Raw genomic sequence first — 18,262 nt, 5'->3', positions numbered from 1 at the left:
CTTTACGCCTTGGCAAAGTCCTTTTAGCACCTCATGCCAGTACTGCCACTCGATCTCAGACTGTTGACGCAGTCCAAAATCAATTAGTCCCTTCTCCATCTCTCCGTTGATCCGTGTGACAGGAGCGTATACTCTTGCGATGGGCCTTCGGAACCTTCATGCTCAACAACACGCTCTCCTGCCGCTTCCCATCGTTACAATCACAACCGGAAAACAAAGAACTGGGCCCTGTTCCTTGTACCTGGCTAACTGAGTTAGCCGGATAGTGTTCAGGATAACTTGACTTAAACTAGACCTTTCGGTTCCCCGACGTGCGATTTTCTAAATCACTATGGCAACTGATCAAAAAGTTTGAACCTGGTCGATGGCAGGGTTTAGTTCAGTTCAGGATAAACCATGGCCACGCCCTCGCAAAGAAATGCCAGCTCCCTTCCTGAAATAATTCTCACAGTCTAGATCCCATTATACCATTGATTCTGAATATGTTTTTGTGGTTCGTTTTTCTAGAGGGGGCTTTTGAATTGTAAAATAATATACCTAAAATGCTGATAATAAATCATATTCAGCCTATGGATTTACTTTGTTCTAAATAATGCACGTCATATACGGCTCTCGCGAGGTGCGATATACACACTATGTGGTTATTTTAATAACGTCGGAGCATTGCAAATGTGAATCCCGCTGGGATATTTTTAATGAATGAAACCTATCGGGCGTTTGGCTCTGATTAGTTTCATATTCTCGGCTGTGGATGTATTTGCGCCCGGATTGTGTTTCATTCAAGCATAAATTGAAGCGCCTTCATGCATGGATTGTGGATATGAATTACCACGAATCTGAATATGTGGATTGTTGAATTGTGTCACTCACACGTTATTGTGATATTGTAACTGGGATTCAAATGTTTGAGGAGATGCGGTGTTTGATGGATTTGATGACGTGGATGTGACTTGAGAAAATGAATGATCAATTGCAAGCCTTTGACGTTTTGATGAGAAATCAAGTATCAAGTCTGGTTCGAATGAACGAGACTGAATCAGCGTTCGAGGAACAGGGAAAGCCTGGATTCAAACATCGGGTTAATTGAATCTGGATAATGGGACTGTTGATCGACTTAGTTGAACCAGGTACGGTAGGGTGACCAAACGTCCTCTTTTGCCCGGACATGTCCTCTTTTCACACCGTGTCCGGGCCGTCCGGGGGGGGTTTATAAATTCATGATAATGTCCGGCTTTCACGGACCGTTTGCATATACTTAAATTGACTGGCGCATTGCACAGAATACTACGGTAATCTGTTGCGTATGTGACGTAATCCTGAGAAGCTTTGTGGGCGGCTCTACAACTACGCTCACAAACAGAGGAAGAGAAAGGATACACGCAGAGGGGACAGAGCGCACCGCAGCTCACGTTCACAATGCCAAAGAATGTACTGGAAAACAGAGGATGCTGTAAAGTAAATGCAGCGGAGGGAGGGTGCGTTTGCATTTCATACTCTGAAACATCACAATCTATGGATTGCACAAGTGCCTTGCTAAAAAAGGCATTTCCAGACTCTGACACTGCCAAAAAGTTCAGTAGTGCGTGCACTAAATCCGAAGCCAATTGTTATAGCGTCCCACTCGACTCGATTGATGAAGCACTCAAATCAAACCACGGAGCAGTGAAAATATTCCCAATCATAATACAGTACTTTGACTGGAAGAGGGGTGGGCATGCAAACAAAATGAATCAAGGTTAAATACATCAAATGAGACAGCAGAAACCATTGCACAATATCTCATTGAAACATGGCAAGAAAAAAACGATTTGTCTGAAAAATATATTTGTTAACTGGATTTTCTATTTTCTATTATTTCATATATTTTGTTATTTATTTTTGTCCAGTAAGACTTGAAAAGAGCTATTATTTTGTTACAGGTTGATTTTTAAGTTATTATTGTGCCATTGAGATTTGTCTAGGCATAATCAAGCATGCTGATTGTTGAGTAACTTTGGTTTGGTCTTTGGTTATAGAGAGATATTGTTGTGTTATATACAGTAAAATAATACTTGTATATCCATAGAGAGGAGGCATACTTTAAATATATTAAAACAATAATGCATCTTTGAGTAAACGTTGAGTATCATCAGGCATGCGTTGCTCATGGGACGGGGGTTGCACACCGTGCACCAGTCTGTGAGCAGAAACACGCACATGCACGGATGTGCACACAGGAATGTGCTGCACTCGACTGATGAGCCAACTCGCTAAGTACTACTTGCATAACAATATGGCCGGTCGTCATGTGTGTTCAAATACGTTCTCAGATACATTCACACAAAACTTGTGAATGAAATGTGTTACATTCCATTCGTAGAGGCAATTAGGCACTGTCTTTAGTCTGTGCTATGCAAGGGAACATCTATGCGCATGCGCGGGAGCGTGCGCACGCGGCGTCATTAAAACATAGTGCAACCAGTCGTCCCATGAGCAACGCATGCCTGAGTATCATTAAGTATCTCGAGGCTGGGGGGACATGTCCTCTTTTTTGGAAATCAAATATGGTCACCCTAAGGTACGGGGAATAGGTCCCTGGTACAAAACGAAACACACAACCTACTTGACGGTGAGTAGAGTACCCAATCAGATTCTGCCGTTGACACGTTTTCCGGTAAATAAACTTTTTGCGCACCTCAGTGAAGGAAGGGCGCGCTGCGTTTACAACACAAGACAAAATGAGAGCAACACGGCACCCAGCACAATAACAATAATAATGCGTTTTATCTTGATTATCTTGTTTTCATGACCATGGGAAGCCAGAATCGTAATTGAATCACCCAGCCCTGTTTCTAACCCATTCTATGATGCTGTCATTATCTGATGCTGTTCATTCTATGATGCTGTTCATTATCTGATGCTGTTCATTTTCTGATGCTGTTCATTCTATGATGCTGTTCATTATCTGATGCTGTTCATTCTCTCCGATGCTGTTCATTCTATCCATCTAACCATGTTCTGTATCTGAGAGACAATACATTGACCGTATTGACAGTACTGTAACTTATCAAAGTTGAAGAAGTATTCCTGCAGGGCATTAATAATAGGATTTTCCTAACCATACCGGTAGCTCTAAATTAGCCACAACACATTGTACAAATTTCACTGACATCACTCCTCTTCTCTTCTCTTCTCTTCTCTTCTCTTCTCTTCTCTTCTCTTCTCTTTCTCTTCTCTTCTCTTCTCTTCTCTCTCTCTCTCTCTCCTCTCCTCTCCTCTCCTCTCCTCTCACTCTCCTCTCCTCTCCTCTTCTCTTCTCTTCTCTCTCTTCTCTTTCTCTCTTCTCTTCTCTTCTCTTCTCTTCTCTTCTCTTCTCTTCTCTCCTCCTCCTCTCCTCTCCTCTCCTCTCCTCTCCTTTCCTCTCCTCTTCTCTTCTCTTCTCTTCTCTTCTCTTCTCTTCTCTTCTCTTCTCTTCTCTTCTCTTCTCTTCTTCTTCTCTCTCTCCTCTCCTCTCCTCTCTCCACTCTCTCCTCTTCTCTCCAGGTCTAAGGAGCTGATAAAAGAGGCCATCCTGGACAATGACTTCATGAAGAACTTGGAGCTGTCCCAGATTCAGGAGATAGTGGACTGTATGTACCCGGTGGAGTACGGCAAAGATGCCTGCATCATCAAGGAAGGAGACGTGGGTCCCTGGTTTATGTCATGGAAGGTATGTCCACCAGAGACCTTTATTCTAATACTAATATAAGTAGCAGCAGCATTAGTAGTAGTAGTAGTAGTAGTAGTAGTAGTAGTAGTAGTAGTAGTAGTAGTAGTAGTAGTAGTAGTAGTAGTAGTAGTAGTAGTAGTACACAGGAAAAACTGGGGAGTCATTTTCCCAGAGTAATTATTACGGAGTTATTATTTTCCTCTCAAGTAGTCATATTTACTCCATTTGGGGCATAATCATTGCCTGTGGCCAATAGAGTGAGAGTAAAGTTCCAGAAGAGTTTCTATTGGAGTAATACAGCATTGGTCACGCCTACTATCCATATAATTCCCAAAGGTGCCGACGCCATCTTTTTCTCTCGCCAAGTCCTCGCTTCAAGTTCAGGTGCAGCAAGAGCGCAATACAGCGATATTTTCCTTCTCTTGGATGCCAAATACCAGGTAAGATTATTATTATTATTTGTTAATTTATTAAACAGCAATGTGTGTAACTAATTTGCAACATTACAGCTAAGCCACAGCGCCATCTATCACGATGTTCGCATGTTAGCTGCTATACGTTTGCACGCACGCTATTAAATAAACGTTTTACAGTTGTATGGACAAGTATTCAATTATCAACAGTATTGCTATCAGGGACAGTGCACATTAATCAACATGTCGGTTTTCATGTAAAATGTATATGAGCTAGTGTATAGCCAGAAGCTAATTTCCACCTGTATAGGCCTGAGACCATACCTGTAGACCATGCCTGTAGGCTGTTGTTAAAAGTAGTGATATAACTATATCCATACAAAAACTGACTTATTAAGAACATACAAGACAAGTAGACATAGTACAGGAGATGGAACAATTATATGTTACATGTTGGCGGTTTTTGCTGAAACGGTGGCAGAGACAACGTGTGTTTTACTCTAAATAGAGTCACCGTACATTACAGCTAAGCCACAGAGCCATCTATCACGATGTTAGCATGTTAGCTGCTAGCACGCACGCTATTAAATAAACGTTTTACAGTTTTATGGACAATAACTTAAGAACAGGTACGTCGGTGCAACACGAGTATTCAATTATCAACAGTATTGCTATCAGGGACAGTGCACATTAATCAACATGTCGGTTTTCATGTAAAATGTATATGAGCTAGTGTTAGCCAGAAGCTAATTTTCACCTGCATGCGGCTATACCTGTATAGGCCTGAGACCATACCTGTAGACCATGCCTGTAGGCTGTTGTTAAAAGTAGTGATATAACTATATCCATACAAAAACTGACGTATTAAGAACATACAAGACAAGTAGACATAGTACAGGAGATGGAACAATTATATGTTACATGTTGGCGGATTTTGCTGAAGAGACAACGTGTGTTTTACTCTAAATAGAGTCACGTAAATTTGCCGCAATGTGCTGTAGGTTGACTGTTTTACTAGTGGTAAATGGACATAACAAGTTAATTTGACGCACTGTTCGGTTCAACAAGTGTTTATTTGAACCATTGTACTGGGTTGACTAATTTGTGTGTTCTGCCTCCATGTATAATATAATGGAAACTTGTGGAACTATCCTCACAGTAAATTTCACAGAGTAAATTTTACTCAAACTGAGTCAATTTGAGCCCAAGACGTGAGTAAAGTTTTACTCAGTTTGAGTAAAATGTACTCAGCGAAATTTACTGTATGGTGCTTTTGTAATATTTTCTAATTGTAACACTCCTCATAATGCATGAGTTGTTGTGCCCTATATGTATCATCTTAGTAACTGTTATTATTTATTTGCCATCAGATGCAGGCTGTACGTGTTAAACACGTTGACCGGCAGAAATTCATCTGTTTTGAGGGCCAATTGACCTTCACAACTTTTTTGGAGTGTGGTGAGTGAAACATTTTGCACAGCGTGCCATTGGTTCTCAAAATGGCGTCCGCCTTGATAGTTAGGAACCAAATGGACCCTTATTGGTCTGTAACTCTGACTGTGTACAAATGGACCCCAACGTCCATTGTACACCGTCAAGAGTTAAATTAACATTGATTTTACAATATAAATTGGGGTCCCAAAGATACAAATGCCATTAAATGGGTGCCCTTGGAATTAAAATGGTTGAGAATCACTGCTAGAGCCGTACAAATATTGTCTTATGGGGGTCCATGGCACATCTTTTCAAATGGGGGGTCTGTGGGCTAATTGTCAATTTGGGGGGTCCTTGACATGAAATGTTTGAGAACCACTGCCCTATGCAACAACATACTGGGTATCAGTTTAGGCTTTCCCTGCATGTTAATTTAAGCTGTAGGCCTACAGTACAAAGCACAATCCATTTTATTTAGGATAGAGTGAACCAATCAATGTCTTACACCCCTTCCTGACAGGCAGTGACGCGAGCGAGCGTGATTGCGAAAATGATTAAAATGTATTCGTTTCAATCAGACTATCCTGACCTGCCGCGAGCGACAGCAAACTGAGCGGCGATGTCGTTCCCCCCTCAAATATTCGCTCGCTGTGTCTCTAGTTGAGCGATTACGCGGCCGAGTCACGCCCCTAAACACTTTTTATTGGTCAAGAATCGCAGGCTGCTTTGCCCCTGTGTGCTTCCAGGTAACACACACACAGACACACCCGGACACGCGCCGCCTCATATCAGGACAGTGTCGCGCACGATTTCGTCTCCAGTTCGCACGCTCGCTGCCTGTCAGGAACCGGTGTTAAGTATGTCAATTAAGGCTGTCAATCTTCCTCATATGATCACATTTTCAGTGGCTATTTTAATATCCCATTTTATGACATTTTAATTAATACAAATTAAATAAATTGCACAACAGATTTATCAATAAGCTTGTGCAATCTTGTTTTGTTTATAGTTGCCAAGAAATTTGAAATTCCTAGTACCTTGGACTTAAAGGTCTATGATGACTCAAACACTGAAGTCGACGACGAGGCGTTTCAATTTCTTCTAAAAAAACCAGACCTGGGTGTGTTGGAGATTTGTTCACCCCAAGACTCAAATCCTGAAGGTGAGTTGCTAACATGGAGCCTTATAGCCTCATCCATACAGTCCTGGCTGCTTGAAGCCTTTTTACAACATTTCCGGGTTCCCGTTTTTTTCGCTCTGATTGGCCAGGTTATGTGACATGAGCGGCAATCGTGGGACGGCAAGTTTCTACACTGGTTAAGGGCACTCTTCGAAGTTGGTTAAGGTTAGAGTTTGTCTTAGAGCATGGCGATAGAACGCCAGGTAGTTTGCAGGCTGTTCGACGCGGAAATGGGCAAACACGCTATTGGGCGCACATGTCACATGACCTGGCCAATCAGAGCGCCGGAAACGCGGATGCGTTGTAAAAAGGCTACACGTGTCCTGGCTAACCTAAAATGTCACACAGGTACTGTGTATTTTTGTACTTTGAAATGATCTTTGTATATATGCCCAATGTAACGTGTGGATCCTTCCTAATCTAATGTGGTCTTTTTACATTACACTTGTCACAAACATTCCTATCTAATCACACTTATATGTCTACATGATTGTTAGATTCAGTGAGGACCTCTGCAAGCAACTCCAGCAGCCAAAGCTCCGTTCTCAGCTCTGGTGCAGACAATGAGGGGGAGTCTGATGACACCATCATTTTGCAGTCTAGTCCTGCTCCAAGAAACGGTGCTGACCTGACTCGTATCACTCTGGTAAGCTTTGCATATGACTGTTTGAAATGGAGATGGTGACTCTGATAAAGGGGTAGCATGGGCATTGGGGATGGCCAAGTACAATTGGGGAGAAAATGGGGGTGGGGGGGGGGGTCATGGTTTACATTTGTCACCTAAACCCTTTCACTGCCGCACAACAGCAGGTTAACCCTTTCACTGCCGCACTACAGAAGGTTAACCCTTTCACTGCCGCACTACAGAAGGTTAACCCTTTACTATCACATACTGTACCACATACTGTATACCACATACTGTACCACATACTGTACCACATACTGTACCACATACTGTATACAACATACTGTATACCACATACTGTACCACATACTGTACCACATACTGTACCACATACTGTACCACATACTGTATACCACATACTGTACCACATACTGTATACCACATACTGTACCACATACTGTACCACATACTGTACCACATACTGTATACCACATACTGTACCACATACTGTACCACATACTGTATACCACATACTGTACCACATACTGTATACCACATACTGTACCACATACTGTACCACATACTGCACCACATACTGTATACCACATACTGTACCACATACTGTACCACATACTGCACCACATACTGTATACCACATACTGTACCACATACTGTATACCACATACTGTACCACATACTGTACCACATACTGTATACCATATACTGTACCACATACTGCACCACATACTGTATACCACATACTGTACCACATACTGTATACCACATACTGTACCACATACTGTACCACATACTGTATACCACATACTGTACCACATACTGTATATCACATACTGTACCACATACTGTATACCACATACTGTACCACATACTGTACCACATACTGTATACCACATACTGTATACCACATACTGTACCACATACTGTACCACATACTGTACCACATACTGTATACCACATACTGTATACCACATACTGTACCACATACTGTATACCACATAATGTACCACATACTGTACCACATACTGCACCACATACTGTATACCACATACTGTACCACATACTGTATACCACATACTGTACCACATACTGTATACCACATACTGTATACCACATACTGTACCACATACTGTACCACATACTGTACCACATACTGTATACCACATACTGTATACCACATACTGTACCACCTACTGTATACCACATACTGTACCACCTACTGTACCACATACTGCACCACATACTGTATACCACATACTGTATACCACATACTGTACCACATACTGTATACCACATACTGTACCACATACTGTACCACATACTGTATACCACATACTGTACCACATACTGCACCACATACTGTATACCACATACTGTACCACATACTGTATACCACATACTGTACCACATACTGTACCACATACTGTATACCACATACTGTACCACATACTGTATACCACATACTGTACCACATACTGTATACCACATACTGTACCACATACTGTATACCACATACTGTACCACATACTGTATACCACATACTGTACCACCTACTGTACCACATACTGCACCACATACTGTATACCACATACTGTACCACATACTGTACCACATACTGTACCACATACTGTATACCACATACTGTACCACATACTGCACCACATACTGTATACCACATACTGTACCACATACTGTATACCACATACTGTACCACATACTGTACCACATACTGTATACCACATACTGTACCACATACTGTATACCACATACTGTACCACATACTGTATACCACATACTGTACCACATACTGTACCACATACTGTATACCACATACTGTATACCACATACTGTACCACATACTGTACCACATATTGTACCACATACTGTATACCACATACTGTATACCACATACTGTACCACATACTGTATACCACATACTGTACCACATACTGTACCACATACTGCACCACATACTGTATACCACATACTGTACCACATACTGTATACCACATACTGTACCACATACTGTATACCACATACTGTACCACATACTGTATACCACATACTGTACCACATACTGTATACCACATACTGTACCACATACTGTACCACATACTGTATACCACATACTGTATACCACATACTGTACCACATACTGTATACCACATACTGTACCACATACTGTACCACATACTGCACCACATACTGTACCACATACTGTATACCACATACTGTACCACATACTGTACCACATACTGCACCACATACTGTATACCACATACTGTACCACATACTGTATACCACATACTGTACCACATACTGTACCACATACTGTATACCACATACTGTACCACATACTGTATACCACATACTGTACCACATACCGTACCACATACTGTATACCACATACTGTACCACATACTGTACCACATACTGCACCACATACTGTACCACATACTGTATACCACATACTGTACCACATACTGTACCACATACTGTACAACATACTGTACCACATACTGTATACCACATACTGTACCACATACTGTATACCACATACTGTACCACATACTGTACCACATACTGTATACCACATACTGTACCACATACTGTACCACATACTGTACCACATACTGTATACCACATACTGTACCACATACTGTATACCACATACTGTACCACATACTGTATACCACATACTGTACCACATACTGTATACCACATACTGTACCACATACTGTATACCACATACTGGTACTAGTGTGGCAGTGAAAGGGTTAAATATACTTGGACACCAAATGACTGTCTATCCATGTGTGTCCCCCCCCCCCCCCCTTTTTACTCCCGCTTAGATGACTGAAAAGATTCTGAGGGACACAGCTGGAGGAGAGAGGATCATTGCCGATTATGCTCGGACGAAAACCCTAACGGATACCAGAAGACGCGACATGGTGAAGATATTGGTTGCGCACATGGCAAAAGAGCATGGGTAATTATGTTATCTAAACATTACGCACCCAATACACATTTTTGGTTTTTACTAAGATCCTCCTTTTTGCAGAATTGGTAAATGATAAATGGTTATCCAAAGCGCTTTACATAGATTGTGCAGAAGGCATTGGCACAGCAATACTTTTGTTTGGATCTCATACTTGTGTATGTGTGCACTGTAGGACGAGTCCTTCAAGGCGTGTTAAAGAAGACTACGCAAAGGGCATCACTGCCTTATTCCCATACCTGGCCGATCCCCAGGGCAATTTGGGATATGTAAGTACATCAGGGAAAAGTGCAGAGAGACATTTCATCGGCGACTCAGTGCATGTGTGTTCCTGTGGGTCGCCCATCTTGCGTGTGTGTTAAAATTGCATGACAAATAAAGACTTCTAGTCTAACAATTATTATGTTTATAGGTCATTCTTGTTATATAATTTCTAGGGATGTTCGATATTGGCTTTTTTTTACCGATATCCGATATACCGATATTGTCCAACTCTTTAATTTCCAATACCGATATCAACCGATACCGATATATGCAGGGTTTCTCCCCCCCCCCCCCCAAAAGGAATAATTTCAGGTAATTAACATTAAGCTACATATCTCTTGTCGTGGAATTAACACAACATTATGCATAACATTATCCAATCACATGCATGGTACATAAAACACCAACCCCATTACTCCTCACTTCTCTGGAATTGCTTAAAAGGGCTGTGCGGAGTACGATTTCAACTAAATATTTGTTAACATTTCTGTATGCTGACCATTTCTCCTAACCTCAACAATTTAAGAACCACAGATGTCCTACCTGTTGACCTTGATTTTAGCAATTCTTCAGAGAAGGGCATGTGTTAAGTTTTAAGGAGAGAAATAAACACATTTACACATGCCCATTTAAACCAAATAACTTTTTTTTTTCCTCTTTACTTCTTGTGTTTTAGGAGCAGTATTACAATCCAGTAGATGGGAGTGGGTTTCTGGCATGGAGGGTGAAATCACTTCAAAAGATAGCATCAGAGGGACAAAAGAAGAGCCGTAATGTTCAGCCACTGATCGGTATGTAATTTTGATTGTCCCAGTCCACTGTTTATCTAGCAACTGTGAAGATGGATCATTATAGTAAATGCATATCACTGGAAAGTATTGCAGCAGTATGTGTGGTTTCTACACTGTTACAGGTGGTCCAAGTTCTGGCGACAGAGCCCCCTTCTCTGAGGAAAACCAGCTAACCACAGACACCCAGTTTCGTGAGGCCAGTGCACTGATGAAGCATACAACTGATGAAGCAATCATCAAGGAGAAGATGAAACAGACCTTCACCCATCGCCAAGAAATGATGCATGACCCAATCAAGTCCTCTGAAATATTCACCACCTTTCCACGATTCCTAGACATCACAGGAATGGTATGTGGCTTGCATTAAAGTCTAACTGAAATAAAAAATGACCTTTTTAAACAATTTAGATCACATCCCTGGTCATAGGGTGAACCTATTTAATAGGGCTGTCCCTGACTAAGGATTTGGATGGTCGACTAGGATTGTTAAAAAAAAAAAAAAAACGTTTTTTTTTTTTTTTTTTTTTTTCATTCCATTTGGGCTGTGGGGGGTGCTTAATGTCTGAAGGAGTCAACTGAAGGCTTCTTGTCCTCTGCAAAAGCATACAATTGGTCCACTGATGAAATCCTCTTTCAGTGCCTCTGTGCCTGTTTTCGTAGGCAGTTAGCCTCTGGTATGCCTGCCATTAGCGTTAGCCACGCTTCTATGCCTCTTTTCTTTTGAAAAAAATTATAATATATATATATATATATATATATTTTTTTTATAATATTATATTCGACTAAGAGGTTGGCCAGTCGACTACGGCCCCTTTCGACCGATTAGTCGACTAATCGATTAATAGGGGTCAGCCCTACTATTTAACAATGTATGACAAAAAAATTTCAACCATGTTTTATTCCATCTTGTCTGCAGATTGAGCAGGATTTCAGTCTGATGTTTGGTGATGACATCTCTGCAAAGTTCCTGGAGAAGTGGCCTACTTTCTGCAGGCAGAAAGTCCTTGAACAAAGCCGTGGCCTCACCCAGACCGGCGACCTTCAAGACCTGCTTCAGAATGCTGAATCCACAACAGACACAATAGAACTGAACAATGGTATGCTTGAATTAAAGGAATATAATAATGGAAGGGTGAATTGTTTTTTAAACAAATGGAAACACAGCTTTTAGTCAAATGTATTTCTGATTTTTTTTATTTAATTTTTTGTATTTTTAGCATGGGACAGTGAAATGTCCTCCCTCTTGCTTCTTGTCCACCTCCTGCCACCATCACCTCAGGGACGCAACAAGAGACCGGGAAAGCTCTCAGCCAGAGAAGCCATTGACTCCCTTGTGAAGTTCATAAAGGTAAGGTTACAGTTGCCTATATTATCGGCCGATATTGGCATTCAAATGTGATATAGGAAAATATCGGTAAAAAAAAAATTAATTATTCTTTTTACATTTCTATAACCAACTTTTATTTACCCAGGCAAGTAAGAACAAATTCTGATTTTATTTATTGTCAAAAGTATGCATAATGTTATGTTAATTCCACAACAAGACATATGTAATGTTAATTACCTGAAATTATTCAGTTTTTTGGGGGGGAAACCCTGCATATATCCGTATCGGTTGTAATTGGTATTGGAAATTAAGAGTTGGACAATATCGGTATATCGGTAAAAAAGCCAATATCGAGCATCCCTAGTTACAGTTGAATTAAAGTATAAGAAGGATCACTGTTCTGTCTAGGGGTGCACGATATTGATTTGTTGACCCCGATATCGATACCAATAACTTTCTGCTCCTCAAGGTCGATACCGATAACCGATATATATATTTATTGTACTATAATTATAAAAAATGTTATGTATATTCCTGTAGTTTTGACCTAACCAGATTTATCATGACATGAGCGTTACTATATGAACAAAACAAAGCCAAGAGAACAGTTTTGACTCTTCAAATAAAGTGACTATTTATTTTTCCAAATAAATATAATTTGAGTCGATCACAAAATTCACAATCCGTCAATGTCATTAACAATGTGTTTCCCTGAACAACTAAAAACCAACAGGTATTGTGCTTTGTCAGTAGGGATGCTGTTCACATTTGAACCGATACGGTACCGGTACCTGTGAATCGATACCGGTACCCAACGGTACCTTTTTCGGTACTTTAGTCTCTAAAAATGTAATCTACCTACCTCAGTTGTGAGAAAAAAAAATCCAAACTTCAAATAACCACATTTTCGACCGTTTTTGGCTTGCCTTTGCCCCGACTGCTTTGTTGTTGAATCAAGTCAAATCCTAAATAAGCATATATAGTGCGTGTGAATGTTGACATGAAAAGAAAAAAGTAAAAAAAATATATATATTTTTTTTATTATCAGAGCTATCAATACTTTTATCGGGATGACGTCATAATTGCTGATATCGGCCTGATAATTATCGTGCATCCCTGATATTGACCTGCATGATTGAAATCATGCAAAGACCACGGTTTGCAAACCGTGACTAATTTTAATAGCAAGACTAATGAAGTTCTCTTGTCACAGACTGGGACCAGTATCCAGGGGCATTTGGACAGCATCACGGAGAGCCTTCAACCCTATCTGCTTGCTGTGGGGACCCAGAGGAGTGTGATTCACAAGTACTTCATTGTGATTGACAAACATGCAATCCCTTGTAAGTCACCAGACTCTCTTGCCTCTTTTGATGAGCTTTTCAAAGCTCATTTTGTCTTTGGTACCTCATACAACCGGGATCTGGCCAATATGTACAACTTCTTGCAAACCGCCATTTACAAGATCGATGCTGCTACCACTAATGTCAACCCCAGGGTTAAAGAGATGAGGGCTCGGATGCTGCACTGATTTCTTTTTTATACTGAGAGGATATTTTATCTCGGGCCTCTGATGCTGCACAGACTTTTGATACTGAGAAGATATTTTATCTTGAGGCCTCTGATGCTGCACAGACTTTTGATACTGAGAAGATATTTTATCTTGAGGCCTCTGATGCTCCAGTGTTTTTTGATAAGATGTTGTGTTTCATTTGCAAAAACTCTCAGGCAAATGCCAATTCACTGATGAGGCACTTAAGGATGATCCACGGACTTTGTTCAGGAAGGACACTTCGTCTTAAATGTGGTCAGCCTGGTTGTTTACATGTCTTTTGCACTTTTTCTGGGTTTCGAAAGCATCTTAAAGCACGTCATCAACCATGTGATGATCCTGGTGAAGGCCGCTCTACAGCTGAACATTTAGCTGAAAGTTATGTTGATGACTTTCCATCAGGCAGTGCCCCTTCTGACCCAGTCCTTCCAGTCCTTCTTAATAATAGTCTTGTAGACAGCTGTGCTGCAACAGTAGCTGAACTTAAAGTGGCAGGTGTAGGTGAAACAATAATCAACTCTTTGGTAACTTCAATGGAAGTGATTGTTGATGATATCCATAATCAAGCAAAACAATATGTGAAGCAGTGTCTATCTTTACAGGAACCTATCAAAAGTGAGGTTGAGTGTAAAATTGATCAGTGTTATGAAGAAATTGAAAATCCCTTTTGTATCTTAAATTCTGAAACTAAGAGAAGGCAATATTTTACAGAGAAGTGGGGAAGGGTAGACCCAGTTGAATATGTCCTTGGTACAAGATTTGATACCCTGCGCAATCGGACTACTGGAACTTATGATCAGGCTGTTGTTACTGATAAATGTGTTTATATCCCAATTTTGAAAACATTAGACTTTATTTACAAACACCCTAATATAAAAGAGATGATGCAGAGTGATTCCAGTTTAAGAGAAGATCTTCTTAATGACTTGTGTGATGGAGAGTATTTCAAGAGTCATCCTCTATTTTCAAAACAGAAGCATGCAATTCAGGTGCAGCTTTTCTATGATGATTTTGAATGCGCGAATCCGTTGGGGAGTAAAAAGGGAATACATAAATTAGGAGCAATCTATTTCACCTTGCGTAATTTTTCTCCAAAGTACAACTCAATTCTGCTTAATATTCATTTGGTCGCTTTATTCCATGCCCAAGACATTAAAACACATGGCTTTTCTAAAATACTTGCTCCACTTGTGGAAGATATTAAAATACTGGAGAAGGATGGAATTAAGGTCCCATTGTATGATCAGCCAGTGTATGGAACTATTGTCCAAGTTACAGGTGACAACCTTGGTATTCACGGTTTGTTTGGTTTCGTAGAATCATTCAGTGCCAGATATTGTTGCCGCTTTTGTCTTGCTGAGAAAGAGGACTTTCAGACGGAATTCAAAGAAGATTCACCCAAGATAGTTATGCGAACTCGAGCACTTCATGCAGAACACTGCCACACAATGGAGACTACTATTGGTCTTCCCTATGTGATGGGAGTTAAACGTTCTTGCATTCTAAATTCCTTGCAGTACTTCAATACATGTGACAATTTCTCTGTCGATATTATGCATGATATCTTGGAGGGCGTGGCACAATATGAAATGAAACTGCTAATACTACACTTGATTAAAAACTACACAACATCAAAGGAAATAGACTTGAGAATTAAGAGCTTTAACTATGGTTACCTGGAACAAAACAACAAGCCACCTGCATTGAAGTTAGTAGAGACCTCAAATGACTTGGGGTTAAATGCAATCCAATCTTGGTGTTTACTTCGCAATCTACCACTTATCTTTGGAGACTTGGTTTGTCCAAATGATCAACACTGGTATTTGCTTCTGCTGTTGCTTCAAATAGCAGATATTGTATTTTCTCCCAGGTTATCAACTGGCATTACTATTTATTTAAAACACTTGATTGCAGAGCACCACGGGTTATTCAAGCATTTGTTTCCCAACAGGAGGCTACTACCAAAGCATCATTTTATGGTGCACTATCCTACATGTATTCGTAAAATTGGACCACTTTTGCATGTCTGGTGCATGCGCTATGAAGCGAAGCATAATTTCTTTAAAAAACAACTAAAAAGCTTCAAAAATATAACTAAAACGTTGGCAAAGAAACACCAAAGTCAAGTAGCATACAATTGGCAGACATTTGATCCCAACAGACTGGTGCTTGGTCCAAGTAAAATGGTAGCATTAAATGTGATGGACAGAGGCTGTGAGATAGCGGAGACTCTTCAGGTACCAAGTGACACCAAGGTGTTAAATGTTAGATGGGCCAAACACCATGGAAATATGTATCGTCCAGGTTTAGTTGTTTGCCTTAAAGTTCTTAGTGAGGTTCCAGTTTTTCACAAAATCCACCGTGTTGTTCTTAAAGATGAGAGGTTACTGTTGTTTACATTTGCACTACAAACCGTGTCTCTGGATGACCATTTTTATGCATTTAAAGTTGTGTGTACTACAGATGGACCTCATGTAGTTGATGTCAAAGAGCTTTTGTTTTACAAAGCATTCGATATACAGATGTCATACAGTGATGACGATTCAAGCTCATTTATTGTTCCATACTGTTTCCTGTGATTTAAAAAAGGAAAAGAGAAAATCACTAAGCTCTTGAACTATTGCACTGGGGATGAACACTATTAGTTTTCTTTTATTTCTTTGGGGTGAACAGATGCTGCTGTCACTTTATATAGAGGCCAAAATGTAATTGATCGATTACTCTCCCCATGAAGCCTTAATTGAAGTCATGGTGATTTCTTTTTGTTGCATTCCTGAGCCAATAATTTGATGACTGGCTTGAATTATTGGCTCAGGAATGCGACAAACAAACAAATCTCCATGAATTCAAGGATTCATGGGGTGTGTAATTGGTAGATTTCTTTTTTTGGGTGAGCTATCCCTTTTTAAAAGGGTGTACAGATGCTGCTGTCACTTTACAGAGGCCAAAATGTAATTGATCGATTACTCTCCCCATGAAGCCTTAATTGAAGTCATGGTGATTTCTTTTTGTTGCATTCCTGAGCCAATAATTTGATGACTGGCTTGAATTATTGGCTCAGGAATGCGACAAACAAACAAATCTCCATGAATTCAAGGATTCATGGGGTGTGTAATTGGTAGATTTCTTTTTTTGGGTGAGCTATCCCTTTTTAAAAGGGTGTACAGATGCTGCTGTCACTTTACAGAGGCCAAAATGTAATTGATCGATTACTCTCCCCATGAAGCCTTAATTGAAGTCATGGTGATTTCTTTTTGTTGCATTCCTGAGCCAATAATTTGATGACTGGCTTGAATTATTGGCTCAGAAATGCGACAAACAAACAAATCTCCATGAATTCAAGGATTCATGGGGTGTGTAATTGGTAGATTTCTTTTTTTGGGTGAGCTATCCCTTTTTAAAAGGGTGTACAGATGCTGCTGTCACTTTACAGAGGCCAAAATGTAATTGATCGATTACTCTCCCCATGAAGCCTTAATTGAAGTCATGGTGATTTCTTTTTGTTGCATTCCTGAGCCAATAATTTGATGACTGGCTTGAATTATTGGCTCAGGAATGCGACAAACAAACAAATCTCCATGAATTCAAGGATTCATGGGGTGTGTAATTGGTAGATTTCTTTTTTTGGGTGAGCTATCCCTTTTTAAAAGGGTGTACAGATGCTGCTGTCACTTTACAGAGGCCAAAATGTAATTGATCGATTACTCTCCCCATGAAGCCTTAATTGAAGTCATGGTGATTTCTTTTTGTTGCATTCCTGAGCCAATAATTTGATGACTGGCTTGAATTATTGGCTCAGGAATGCGACAAACAAACAAATCTCCATGAATTCAAGGATTCATGGGGTGTGTAATTGGTAGATTTCTTTTTTTGGGTGAGCTATCCCTTTTTAAAAGGGTGCAGATGCTGCTGTCACTTTACAGAGGCCAAAATGTAATTGTCTTTTATTTATGACCTTTTTTCTATCGATTA

The 18,262-nt window shown here is 40.3% G+C and overlaps 1 pseudogene across 1 annotated transcript in view; it reads left to right on the top strand.

The window, feature by feature from the left end:
- Positions 1–18,262, top strand: part of LOC311236195 (cGMP-dependent protein kinase 1-like) — a 935,082-nt pseudogene that overhangs the window by 115,004 nt on the left and 801,816 nt on the right. Inside the window, exon 2 of the transcript in view lies at positions 3,523–3,688. The product of the transcript in view is annotated as a cGMP-dependent protein kinase 1-like (transcript). The remainder of the gene's footprint in view (positions 1–3,522; positions 3,689–18,262) is intronic.

This window comes from Notolepis coatsorum, assembly GCF_963971535.1.
Source record: "Notolepis coatsorum genome assembly, chromosome: 10".
In the NCBI taxonomy this organism is placed as follows: Eukaryota; Metazoa; Chordata; class Actinopteri; order Aulopiformes; family Paralepididae; genus Notolepis; species Notolepis coatsorum.
This window is presented reverse-complemented; position numbering and strand designations above follow the sequence as displayed.